Below are 13,246 nucleotides of genomic sequence, written 5' to 3' on the forward strand. Positions count from 1 at the left end.
TCAAATCAAAGCAAAGTTTATTTGTCATGTGCGCCGAATACAACAAGTGTAGACCTTACAGTGAAATGCTAACTTACAGGCTCTAACCAATAGTGCAAAAACGGTATTAGGTGAACAATTGGTAAGTAAAGAAATAAAACAACAGTTGAAAGACAGGCTATATACAGTAGCGAGGCTACATACAGACACCGGTTAGTCAGGCTGATTGAGGTAGCATGTACATGTAGATATGGTTAAAGTGACTGTGCATATATGATGAACAGAGTAGCAGTAGCGTAAAAGAGGGGTTGGCGGGTGGCGGGACACAATGCAGATAGCCCGGTTAGCCAATGTGCGGGAGCACTGGTTGGTCGACCCAATTGACGTAGTATTTACATGAATGTATAATTCAAGTGACTATGCATATATGATAAACAGAGTAGCAGCAGTGTAAAAGAGGGGTTGGGGGGGGCACACAATGCAAATAGTCCAGGTAGCCATTTGATTACCTGTTCAGGAGTCTTATGGCTTGGGGGTAAAAACTATTAAGCCTTTTTGTCCTAGACTTGGCACTCCGGTACCGCTTGCCATGCGGTAGTAGAGAGAACAGTCTATGACTGGGGTGGCTGGGGTCTTTGACAATTTTTAGGGCCTTCCTCTGACACCGCCTGGTGTAGAGATCCTGGATGGCAGTTGACATCTCCTGACCCCATGGTGGTCCCTGGGTCGGCCCTCTACTGCCTCCATATGACCTTTGAGCCACAGGGTTACGAGCCCAGGGGTTAGAAGAACACAGGCGGGAACACAGAGGACACCCCCGAACACTACCCAATAAATAATTAATGGCCCTGACATTTACAGTTTTAAGCCCATATGTTCTTCCTTCTGACCTGTTTTTGTGAGGTAATAAAGACAATAGGATGTTTATATTTTAGATGTTATATTTGCGATGTGCAAAACAAATAGCAAAGCTTGCTTCCCAATTAAAAACTCAAAAGTACCGTATCTAACTAGATTTAGGTCTGAAAAGTCCAATAAATAGTTAGAATAAATTACAACCAAGTATGTACAAATGACTTTGTAGTCACAGGTGTTTGTGTACCATCGTTTCATGGCATAAATAAAAACAAGTCAACGGTCTAAACTGAATCGAGCGTTTTAATTTGAGTTCTTCAGTTTCTTGAGTAGTCTGGTTGAAGGTTGGAGGTCGTCGGCTCAACGGGCAAAGTCACACTCCTCGGCCGGCAGGGGGCATCCGTGGGGGTGGTGGGCATTGAACCAGCAGGCCCGGATCTTCAGGACACCAGAGAGTAGGGGCTTCCGCTTAGCATCAGTCCTGGTACCTTGCAGCCTTCTGGGTCTCTGGGTCTGTACCCGCCAGTTCCGGATATGGACCATACCGCCTTTACTGGAAGAGAGAGAGGAGGGGGGTTTAATACAAACCTTTTAATATTACTAATAGGTCTAGACCAGTTTCGAGAGTTTAGGCAAGCTTTGAGAGACTGCCAAATTAAAATTCCTTCAAGCTGAGAGTGGGGAAGATTCCATCTACTTTTTCAAGCATTCTTATCTGAATGTGTGACATTCCAATAATCCCTGAATTGCTTCAGTATGATTCATGTAGTTAGACCCAGTGCCAGAACCATTGATATAGAGTGCAGCAAACGAAATAGTCATCATGTTCACACCAAACGTTCCAAGATAATTAACCTTCATGTGAGAATGCAAATAATGTTATTTTCACATGTTTGGTGCCAAAATGGGATACTTACCAGATCACTACATGGAACCATATATCATCTCTGGTTGGAACTGGATCTATATCATCTCTGGTTGGAACTGGATCTATATCATCTCTGGTTGGAACTGGATCTATATCATCGCTGGTTGGAACTGGATCTATATCATCTCTGGTTAGAACTGGATCTATATCATCTCAGGTTAGAACTGGATCTATATCATCTCTGGTTAGAATTGGATCTATATCATCTCTGATTAGAATTGGATCTATATCATCTCTGATTAGAATTTGATCTATATCATCTCTGGTTATAGCCATATATGGAGCTCAGAGCTTTGTTGAGATAATGTCTGGATTAGGGTAAAAACATTCTAGTAACATTCCCAAAACTCTCAGGTTTTCCTGAAATTTTGGTGGGAGGATTTCCTGCGTATTCCTACCCGATTCCAGTCGTCTTCCAACCGGGACTACTGAAAATCCTGGGAAAGTTGTCATCATTTTTCAACACTAGTCTGGATGCTGAGTTTGTACTGCACGTACCTCTGAAGACCTGGTGGTTGTTCTTGAGCAGGGTGTACAGACCTCCACACTCCTTTAAGACCTGTAGAGTCTCCTACTCCAACAGCTCAGCTACCTCTCTCCCTGACAGACTGCCTGAAGAGGAGAGAGTGCGAGAGTGCATTTGGAATAAAAAAGGAGAAGGTGGTTCAGGGTTCAAGAATGGAGTAGTAGAAGAAGGATGAAATGTAAGTGACTGGAGAGACTTTTGGGATGGCACAGCTTGCGTCCCAAATGGCACCATATTTCCTACATAGTGCACTACTTTTGACCAAAGCCAAATTGGGGCCCTGGTCAAAAGTAGGGCACTACAAATGGAATACAGTGCCATTTGGGACACAGCCTGAGAGATAAGGGAGTTGTGCTAAATTAGAGCCTCAAAAAAGAACTTGTTCTCTCAGAAAGTTCATCTCAGGTGTCAGACAGTCAGAGCTGTGAAGTCAATTAAACTCAGTCCAACATGCTATCATAAGAGAACATTTCACCACCTCAGTTCCCCAGCGTAATTTCAGATACCAACGAGTTAGGAGAGAGGGAGGTATTAAAATTAACCCATTCCCCAGGCTGCCTTAGATAATGGGTATGCATGGCCAAAAACTATTTTTGTGTTTCCACAATATTTGTAAGCCAAGATATGAATTCCCAGTGGAGTTCGCAGCAGAGCAGCTAGCCAACCTTTAAGTTCCATTTCATGGAGATTAAGGTATTTCTGGCTTTACTTTCCCTTCTACATGGAGAATTCAATCTGTTTTGACCTTTGGTTCGTATAAATGACAATCTCATCTTCTCTCTTTGGCATACGGGAGTGGAGTTCCACCTTATGTTCCCCGTGTTGTTGTTTTTTTACATCATTATAGTTATAGACTACAGTCGCGAGGATAGCCCATGTGTTTATTATATCAGACCCATAAGTCTGGACAGTGGGCACCCCATTGTGATTTCCCTGCTGTGGAAAAGCTATTACCCTCTTACCAACAAATGACAGCACAATACCTGTCAATCAATCACCAAGGGCTCTCCACTCTAGATTATCAACTTCAAAACTGTTCTGTTGATTTTGTATAAAAGTGTTTAACATGGCCTACTTAGCTTACATAGAGATTGTTACAGTACTGCACCACATTATGCAACATATTCAAGACACTTAACCTTTGTTTTGTTTGCAGCTAGGGATAGTATGCCAAGGTACATGTGAACAATGAGCAGCTGACAGCAGGTTGGTATTTGTCAGGAATCTTGCCCTGGAGGAAGCTCTGCAAAGTGGTCACTAGCTGGCACAGGCACAAATTCATAAAATCTGATTTTAAACCTAACCTTAACCACATTGCCAACACTAACCTTTATGATATAGACAATTTTGACTTTGCAGCTGGTCCATCTAGCGGAAATGGCTCAGTTCTGCCTCCAGGGCAAGATTCAGGACAAACTTCAACCTACGGGGGCCCAGGACCCTACTATAACATCATTACAACGTTTACAGCTGCACTTGAGACCATAGCCTACACTGCTAATTGAGATGAATGGGATAACTGGGGCTATTGACAATGCGGAATTAGTATGGACCTGGACTGGCCTCCTAGACTGTTATTAATGGATTGTCCATAGATACTGTGTTTGTGTACTGCTGTGAGCACGAGGTCGATTGCACGTTAACATTTATTTAGTGACTAAGAGGAAACAGAGATACTGTATTTGTTTGTTGCATCCGTTTTAGCCCGTATACTAAAATAATGAATACTAAGCATTACTGCCATCTAAAAATACAATACAAAAATGTCACAATACCGGTAAAAATGTAGGCACAAAACCTTTCATCCGACCATACAGTGTTTGCACACAATTATTAGGCTAGTCGACTAGAAGAATGAATTACACAGTCTGATTGTGGAAATTATTGCATCTTGTGTTCCTTTCAAACTTGCATGAGGCAATTGTTTAGCTTGTCCATTGATTGTCACATCTATTGAGAGAGAGACAGTGAAATTCGCAGGCTAGCCGCTGTCAGTGTCCCAGCCCCCCCCCCCCTCCCCCACTTACCCTCCCTCTTTTCAGAGCAGCACCATAGGAGAACACAAATACAGAGTCATCCATAAAAGATGGATCAGAATGCATTATTCATCCATTCATCTCCATCCCGGGTTACAGGCGCTCTGTCTCTCCATCCTCTTTTTCATTCCCTCCCTACTCTACCTTTCTGTCACTCTCTCTAATTACAGTCCTGAAAGAGATTCTTCTGTATTAATCAGAGTACACTTCATCTCCTTATCTCATCTGTCGTACCTCGGGTGCAGGTGTGTGTGTGTGTGTGTGTGTAGGATGAGGGGAGGGGATCATCTGGAGGGGGTTGATAAAGGAGAGATGGGGGCAGTGTGTGTAGTACAGGATGTAGCTGGCAGAGGATGAAACACTTCCAGGGCTCAAAGCAGGGTCGCACTGCACCACCAGGGGCCTTCCTATTGGTGCTGAGAGAGAGAGAGAGAGCTAGACAGGGAGAGGTAGGCGAGAAGGACATAAGGGACCTATCATGACCTTAACGTTCCTGAATTCCACCGAGTCAACTACACACCATGTAGTGTACATAAACCCAATATACTCCATTATAGTAATGAACCACAGAGCAGATATGTACTTTTTGTTCTTTATTCCTCAACCTAATATGACCTCAATGACAGTTCAATGTTTTGAAACAGAGATTACTGTGTGATTTGATTGACAGCTTAGTTATTAAGTCCCATTCTCTTACCTCCAGTGTTCCAGGCATCAGGGACATCCCCGCCTTTGTCCTTGGTCGACCCAAGCAGAGTGTTGGTAAGACTACAAAATCCCGGGGGAGGGCGGCGCAATTCCGCACAGTCTCAATCCTCTCTCGGGGCTGGAACCCAGCTCCCCAGTTGTTCCCATGGGACCTGTCAGTGTCAGCTTCCCCCTCGACGTTTGACCCTTGTACTGTGACCCCGGAGCAGGTCTGACGACCCTTATATACTTGGCTCTACACTCGTCCGACAGCTGGTAGCTCCTTGACTTTCCTACCAGACACACCTGCAGAGTAAGGGGTTAGATTAAAATAATATGGACTGGCTTATGTTAGCATATTCTGTATGTTTTTTTTAATTTATTTGTATTTTTTATTATTATTTTTGTATTTTTAGTCTTAGTAGACGCTCTTATCCAGAGTGCATACATTTTCGTACTTTCCCAATGGGAATCGAACCCTGACGTTGCAAGCATCATGCTCTACCAACTGAGCCACACGGGACCATGTGTTCAAGTGCGGGTGTTATTTTTTTTTTATTGAACCTTTATTTAACTAGGCAAGTCAGTTAAGAACACATTCTTATTTAGAATGACAGCCTACCGGGGAACAGTGGGTTAACTGCCTTGTTCAGGGGCAGAACGACAGATTCTTACCTTGTCAGCGCTGGGATTCGATCCAGCAACCTTTCGTTTACTAGCCCAACCCTCGAACCACTAGACTACCTGCCGCTCCATTAGCATATCCGCTTTGTGGAGGGGATTCTCAGGCAGTGTTGAACCCACAGGCTGTGCTGATCTCAGAGATGAAGTCAATGTATTCCTTATACTGGGACTTCTGAAACTGTCTTCGCTGGTTCTTCCCATAGAAGTCAAAGAAACAGCAGAACAATGTACCGGCCGGAGGATGACCTAAAGTGTGAGGAAAGTGACAGAAATGACACATCAAAACCAACCTTTATTTCCCTGGTTTAGTCTTAGAGAACCCTGGCAAAGCAGAGGTAGCAGACATCATAGAGGTGAGAACATACTGTAGGAACAACTGAATTAGGCACAACTTACTCAAAGTTGGGTGTAAGAAAAATGAAGACAATTTAAAGCCTATGGAGCTATGAGGCATCGTTAAGTACTGTTGGAGCGTTCAAACCAGAGAGACTAACTTCAAGAGCCAAGCTCAACATCGCCATCAGATGGCCGCCGCATCAAACAAGTCGCTTCACACATCAACACACCTCCAATCCCCCTCTCCCCAAACCAACCCAACTCATGAAAGTAACATGATTTCAAATTCAATAGATCAGCTGCCACTTGAGGCGGCTAAGCCAAATTGTGTCTGTTGATGACTTGCCTGGCCGCTATTACGGGGATCCACGGCGAGAGCTCCTCCGAGTGGTTTCCAATCAGCCAGTCTGTGTCCAGGAATAAGAAGCCATCACTGGGAGTGATTGCAATTTCCTGGAATAGAACCCCCCCCTCCCCAAAAGCACAAGAGGCTTCTTTAGATCAGAGAGACGCACCACCAACGACCGTAATTAGATTTTTGAATCATTCATTTTTTAAATGACAAATGACTTGTGACACACCCAGCCGCTCTCTGTCGCTAAAGAACTCTGTTGCCAACTTTTAATATTGAAGGAGGATAACATCTTGATATTGTTATCCCAGCTCATTTAGTGTCAGGGTGGGTATAAGGAAGGGTGATCTGAAATAATGAGTCAGATGAGGTTACAAATTCATTTTATTTGTATTTAATTTAAACCAACATTTTGTGCCTATTGCCATGTAGGGCCTAATTAAATAACTGGTCTTATACAACACAACAAAAGTAAACAAGTAAATAAATGATTTTCGCCTAAACCTGTGAACTAGGGAAACTAGATAAAATGACAACAAGGAAAGCCCTTTCAGGAGTTGGAGACCACTTCCATGTTCTAGTCTAGACACATCATATCCCATCACCATGTTCTAGTCTAGACACCATCATATCCCATCACTATGTTCTAGTCTAGACACATCATATCCCATCCCCATGTTCTAGTCTAGACACCATCATATCCCATCCCCATGTTCTAGTCTAGACACCATCATATCCCATCACCATGTTCTAGTCTAGACACATCATATCCCATCACCATGTTCTAGTCTAGACACCATCATATCCCATCACCATGTTCTAGTCTAGACACATCATATCCCATCACCATGTTCTAGTCTAGACACCATCATATCCCATCACCATGTTCTAGTCTAGACACCATCATATCCCATCCCCATGTTCTAGTCTAGACACCATCATATCCCATCACCATGTTCTAGTCTAGACACCATCATATCCCATCACCATGTTCTAGTCTAGACACCATCATATCCCATCCCCATGTTCTAGTCTAGACACCATCATATCCCATCACCGTTCTAGTCTAGACACCATCATATCCCATCACTATGTTCTAGTCTAGACACCATCATATCCCATCACCATGTTCTAGTCTAGACACCATCATATCCCATCACCATGTTCTAGTCTAGACACCATCATATCCCATCACCATGTTCTAGTCTAGACACCATCATATCCCATCACCATGTTCTAGTCTAGACACCATCATATCCCATCACCATGTTCTAGTCCAGACACCATCATATCCCATCACCATGTTCTCGTTTAGACACCATCATATCCCATCACCATGTTCTAGTCTAGACACCATCATATCCCATCACCATGTTCTAGTCTAGACACATCATATCCCATCACCATGTTCTAGTCTAAACACATCCTATCCCATCACCATGTTCTAGTCTTGACACTCATCATATTATATCACCGAGGATAAGGACACCAGAACGGACAGGGCGCAGATCCTGACAGAACCCCAAGCCTTTAGTTAAAGGTACAGCGAGTCCCTAGCTAAACAATTGCCTCATGTAAGTTTGAAAGGAACACAAGAACCATACGATGCAATAATTTCCACAATCTCATTCCGTGTAATTCACTCTTCTAGTCGACTAGCCTACTAATTGCGTGCAAACACTATGGTCGGATGAAAGGTTTTGTGCCTACATTTTTACCGGTATTGTGAAATTTTAGCATTGTATTTTTAGATTTCAGTTCTGCTTAGGATTCCCTATTTTAGTATATTGGCTAAAACGGAGGCAACAACAAACAAATACAGTATCTCCGTTTCCTCTTAGTCACTAAATAAATGTTAACGTGCAATCAACCTTGTGCTCACAGCAGTACACAAACACAGTATCTATGGACGATCCATTAATAACAGTCTAGGGGGCCAGTCCAGGTCCAGACTAATTCCACATTGTCAATAGCCCCAGTTATCCCATTCATCTCTAAAGGGCAGCTGTAAATGTTATAGTGATATTATATTACATCACTGGGGCAAAGCTTCCTGCCATCCAGGACCTATAAACTAGGTGGTGTCAGAGGAAGGCCCAAAAAATGGTCAAAGACTCCAGTCACCCAAGTCAGACTCTCTATTACCGCACGGCAGGTGGTACCGGAGCACCAAGTCTAGGTCCAAAAGGCTGCTTAACATCTTCTATCCCCAAGCCATAAGACTGCTGAACAATTAATCAAATGGAAACCCAGACTATTTATATTGACACCCCACCCCCCCTGTTACGTTCCCCAGTTTCTGTGTTGTAGTTTGTATTTGAGTGTGTGTGTTTCAGGAGATTCCTGAAATTCTCCCCAAGCAGCTGATTGGTCGGCCCCAATTGATGATTAGAGAGCTGACCCCGCCCCCTCGTCAGGACGCAGCTGTCTCCAATTACCAATGCCTTCTGAAGCTATAAAAGCCAGTGTTCTGTTGGTCAGAAGAGAGAGATCATAGACAGGCTTAGATCATTGCAGGCTGAGGTGATTGTGAGAGAGATTTGCAGGTTGAGGAATGCAGAGCGAGATTGATTGTGATAGAGATTGCAGGGAGATCATAGGCAGGCTTAGATCATTGCAGGCTGAGGAATGGAGAGAGAGATTGATTGTGAGAGAGATTGATTGTGAGAGATATTTGCTGAGACAGGAGGCTGATGGCTGTGGGTAATTTACTGTGTTAGTTGTTGCTGGGAGCAGTTGATATATTCTGTGTGAGTTTGTTGCTCAGTCAGACAGAGCCTAATTGATGTCCTGTGTTTCTGTGTGTTTGTGAAATTGTTAATAATATTCTGTTTCATTTGTTCCCAGGGGGGAAGGGGAAGGCACCTAGGGAGTACTTAGGCAAGAGGCCCGCGGGCATACATATACCCGTAGTATATTCAATGTCTAGGCACACTAGGTAAGACCTGGGCGGACCACCCCCTGTATTTTGGTTAGTGCACCAGGTGGTGTTAGGTAAGTAGTGGGTAGGCAGGTTAGATAGGAGAGGGGGGGCTTTGACATTTACTTTCTTTGCTTTGGTTCCGTCCAGCCCCTTTTCCCCATATTACCGTGTAAAGGAATAAAATCCTAGTAAACGGTCAATTCTGCCTTTTGTCGTCCTTTCTCACACCTACGGTCCCATACCTCTTTCACTTCACGGGGAGTTGAGTTGTAGCAGGGTGTTGCGTTCCCCTCCATAGAGGCGTGCATAACACCCCCTTTATTTCACTGATGCTACTCGCTGTTCATCTATGTAGTCATTTTACCACTACCTTGACTAACCTGTACCCCCACACATTGACTCGGTACCCAGTATATAGCCTCGTTATTGTGTTACATTTAATGTTTTACTTTAGTTTATTCTGTAAATATTTTCTTAACTCTTTTTCTTGAACTGCATTGTTGGTTAAGGGCTTATAAATAAGCATTTCCCTGTAAGGTCTACCTGTGACAAATAAAATGTGATTTGATATTAAGGTCCTGGGACCCCGCAGGATGACGTTTCTCCTGAATCTTGCCCGGGAGGCAGAACTGAGACATTTCTGCTAGATGGGTCAGCTGCAAAGTCAAAATTGTCTATATCATAAAGGTTAGTGTTGGCAATGTGGTTAAGGTTAGGTTTAAAATCAGATTTTATGAATTTGTGCCTGTGCCAGCTAGTGACCACTTTGCAGAGCTGCCTCCAGGGCAAGATTCCTGACAAATGCCCACACGTACCTTGGCATACTATCCCTAGCTGCAAACAAAACAAAGGTTGAGTGTCTTGAATATGTTGCATAATGTGGTGCAGTACTGTAACAATCTCTATGTAAGCTAAGTAGGCCATGTTAAACACAATCAACAGAACAGTTTTGAAGTTGATAATCTAGAGTGGAGGGCCCTTGGTAATTGATTGACAGGTATTGTGCTGTCATTTGTTGGTAAGAGGGTAATAGCTTTTCCACAGCAGGGAAATCACAATGGGGTGCCCACTGTCCAGACATGGGTCTGATATAATAAACACATGGGCTATCCTCGCGACTGTAGTCAATAACTATAATGATGTAAAAAACAACAACACGGGGAACATAAGGTGGAACTCCACTCCCGTATGCCAAAGAGAGAAGATGAGATTGTCATTTATACGACGTTGGGAAACTGAGGTGGCAAAATTCTCTCATGACAGCATGTTGGACTGAGTTTAATTGACTTCACAGCTCTGACTGTCTGACACCTGAGATGTAATGTCTGAGAGAACAAGTTCTTTTGAGGCCCTAATTTAGCAAAACTCCCTTTTCTCTCAGGCTATGTCCCAAATGGCCCGGTATTCCCTTTGTAGTGCACTACTTTTGACCAGGGCCCATAGGGGTCTGATCAAAAGTAGTGCACTATGTAGAAAATAGGGTGTTGTATCGATGTTATATTAAGGTCCTGGGCCCTAATTGAAATCGAGGCTGGTCCAGACCGGACTAAAAAATTGGATCCGTAGATGTTGAAATCAAGGCTAGGGCAGACTGACTAAAATTAAACTACTTTTCAACGTCCGATGACGGTTGTTGCCCAGTGGGGGAGGATGTTGGTTACAGTAAAGGGAAAGAGAGCAGCATGTCTTCAGATGAAACAGTGAAGGGGTGCGGCAGGGGAAAAGTAAAGCACAGCAGAGCACTGGTTCCCGGCAACCCCACGTATATCTATGGGGGTTTAGACTTATGACAGTCACATGTAGCCTTACTTCATTTGAAAAGGTGAACGAAATAGTTAATATATTACCGCTATAATACCTACTGTACACATCATCTGAATTAATTTGGTATTCACAAATATTTCAAATAGTGCAATAGTTTTGGTTTCTTAAAAAAAGGGAATTCCAAATATCCACAAAGCCCTCAAAATGAAGTTGATCTTGGGGTCTATTAAAGGGTATTATGAGGCTCATGCAGGATATACACCCTCTAAAGTAGCAAGCGCGAACTGATCAAAGCTGAAAAAAACAGTGTTTCATTTAGCCCTTCCTCACCTCTAGATAGGTTCATGGGCCGTACATATTCCAGATCTTCCGTTTCCTCACATCGATGCCCTTTCCAGGGTGCTGAAACACAAGCAGGTATGACGGTCAGTCAGTCCCTAATCACTTCATCAGCGGGCAGAACTGAACGTTGGGTACACAAAGACACTATTCACCTACCCCCAGTGTGTCATTTCAATCATGGCTATCCAGCGTTTTGATTAGACGTTAAATCACATCACTGATTGAATAGAACACTGGCATGAAATTGGCGCGGATTAAGGCTGCATCCCAAATGGCACCCTATTCCCTATATAGTGCACTATGGTCAATTCCAAGCCATGAGCACCAACATGTGAAGTTCATAGGAGCATGTTAAATGAAAGCTAAGAGTTAAAACATTTTATATATAAAGGTATATATACACATTTTAACAACAAATTCTGAATAAGCTAAGACTGATTTCTTGACAAACAGATGGAAAAGGGGTCTTTCACAACATCTATCAGAAAGTCTTAAAAGGTATTAAAAATACACCAAAACATGAAGTAAATACACCTGCCAACTAATAAATACATTTAGTTTAGCAGAATTTTTTTGCCTTTAAGAAACATTGCCTTGTGCTTTGAAATTCCATTATCAAAAGTCCACTTATCTTTAAGATATTGTAATTTCTCTCCCTCATGAGGGAGGATAATGAAAGTTCACAGAAGTAACAAGTAAAGGTAGACCTATCAATTAGTTAATGTTTTTACTGAAATCAATTTTGTTTGAATTATTAAAATTAATGTAGACGCAGGGAGTCAGGAAACAAGTGCAGTGAGCTTAATAATAACGAACATTATAAAAGAGACAAAAAACAGGGAAATATAAACAATACTACCTGACGGCTGACAGAACGATAAATTATAAGTAATCAAGGTGGTAATGAATTCCAGGTGTGACTGATGGGGCGCAGGTGTGCGTAATAATGGTTGCCAGGTGTGCGTAATGGATGCAAGGCCCGGAAGTTAGTAAACCAGCGACATCGTGAGCCGGAATGGACGTGAGAAATTTGAAATCCTGTTACCAAATCGTCAACAGAATTTCAGAAGAATCGGTAACAGAATTTCTGCAACTGACTTGGTTCCAATGGGAAATCATAGTAGTTACAAACCACAGTTGGGTCTTCCTCTTTGTGGTGGTCAAAGCAAGAGTGCGAAAGGTCTGGACTACACCTCCCTCTCACTCTTCTCTACAATTAATATCACATATCTCAGTTCTTACAGGTCACCTACCCATGAGCCCCCTCTCTTTCCATTTACTGTAACCAACATCCACACCCACTGAGCACCAATCGACAACTGACATCCCAGGATGTTAAAAAGTATTTGAAATTTGGTCAGTCTGAACTGGCCTTGATTTCAACAACCATAGACGTAATTTTGTCTGGTCCGGACCAGCCCTGATTTCAACATGCACAGACGTCTGGACCGGTCTTCATTTGGCACAAATATAGACTTCCATGATTGGTTCAGATTTGGTCTGAACCAATCATAGACATCTGTTCCACAAGTTTGGACAGTATAGTACAGTAGAGCACAGTACCGTAAATAAAAGAATAGTTCAGTACAGTATAGAGCTGGGTGATATGGACAAAAATCAATTGTGACAAATTGCCCTTTTTTTATTATCCTTTAAAGTACTACTACTGGTTTGATGTTTGCAGCCATCAATTGTCAATTGTATTTCATTTCAAACTTCACATTTCTTTAGTATAGGCTACTTATCGTAATGAACGGTATCAGCAAAATGGCTGCGATAAGTGATCGGTTGGTGTCAATCATTTTCGGTTTATCGTCCCAGCTCTAGTACAATA

At 42.7% G+C, this 13,246-nt stretch overlaps 1 pseudogene; it reads right to left on the reverse strand.

The window, feature by feature from the left end:
- LOC139533350 (probable tRNA (uracil-O(2)-)-methyltransferase) overlaps positions 1-13,246 on the reverse strand; it is a 20,117-nt pseudogene continuing 6,871 nt past the window's right edge.

Source organism: Salvelinus alpinus, chromosome 11 (genome assembly GCF_045679555.1).
Source record: "Salvelinus alpinus chromosome 11, SLU_Salpinus.1, whole genome shotgun sequence".
In the NCBI taxonomy this organism is placed as follows: Eukaryota; Metazoa; Chordata; class Actinopteri; order Salmoniformes; family Salmonidae; genus Salvelinus; species Salvelinus alpinus.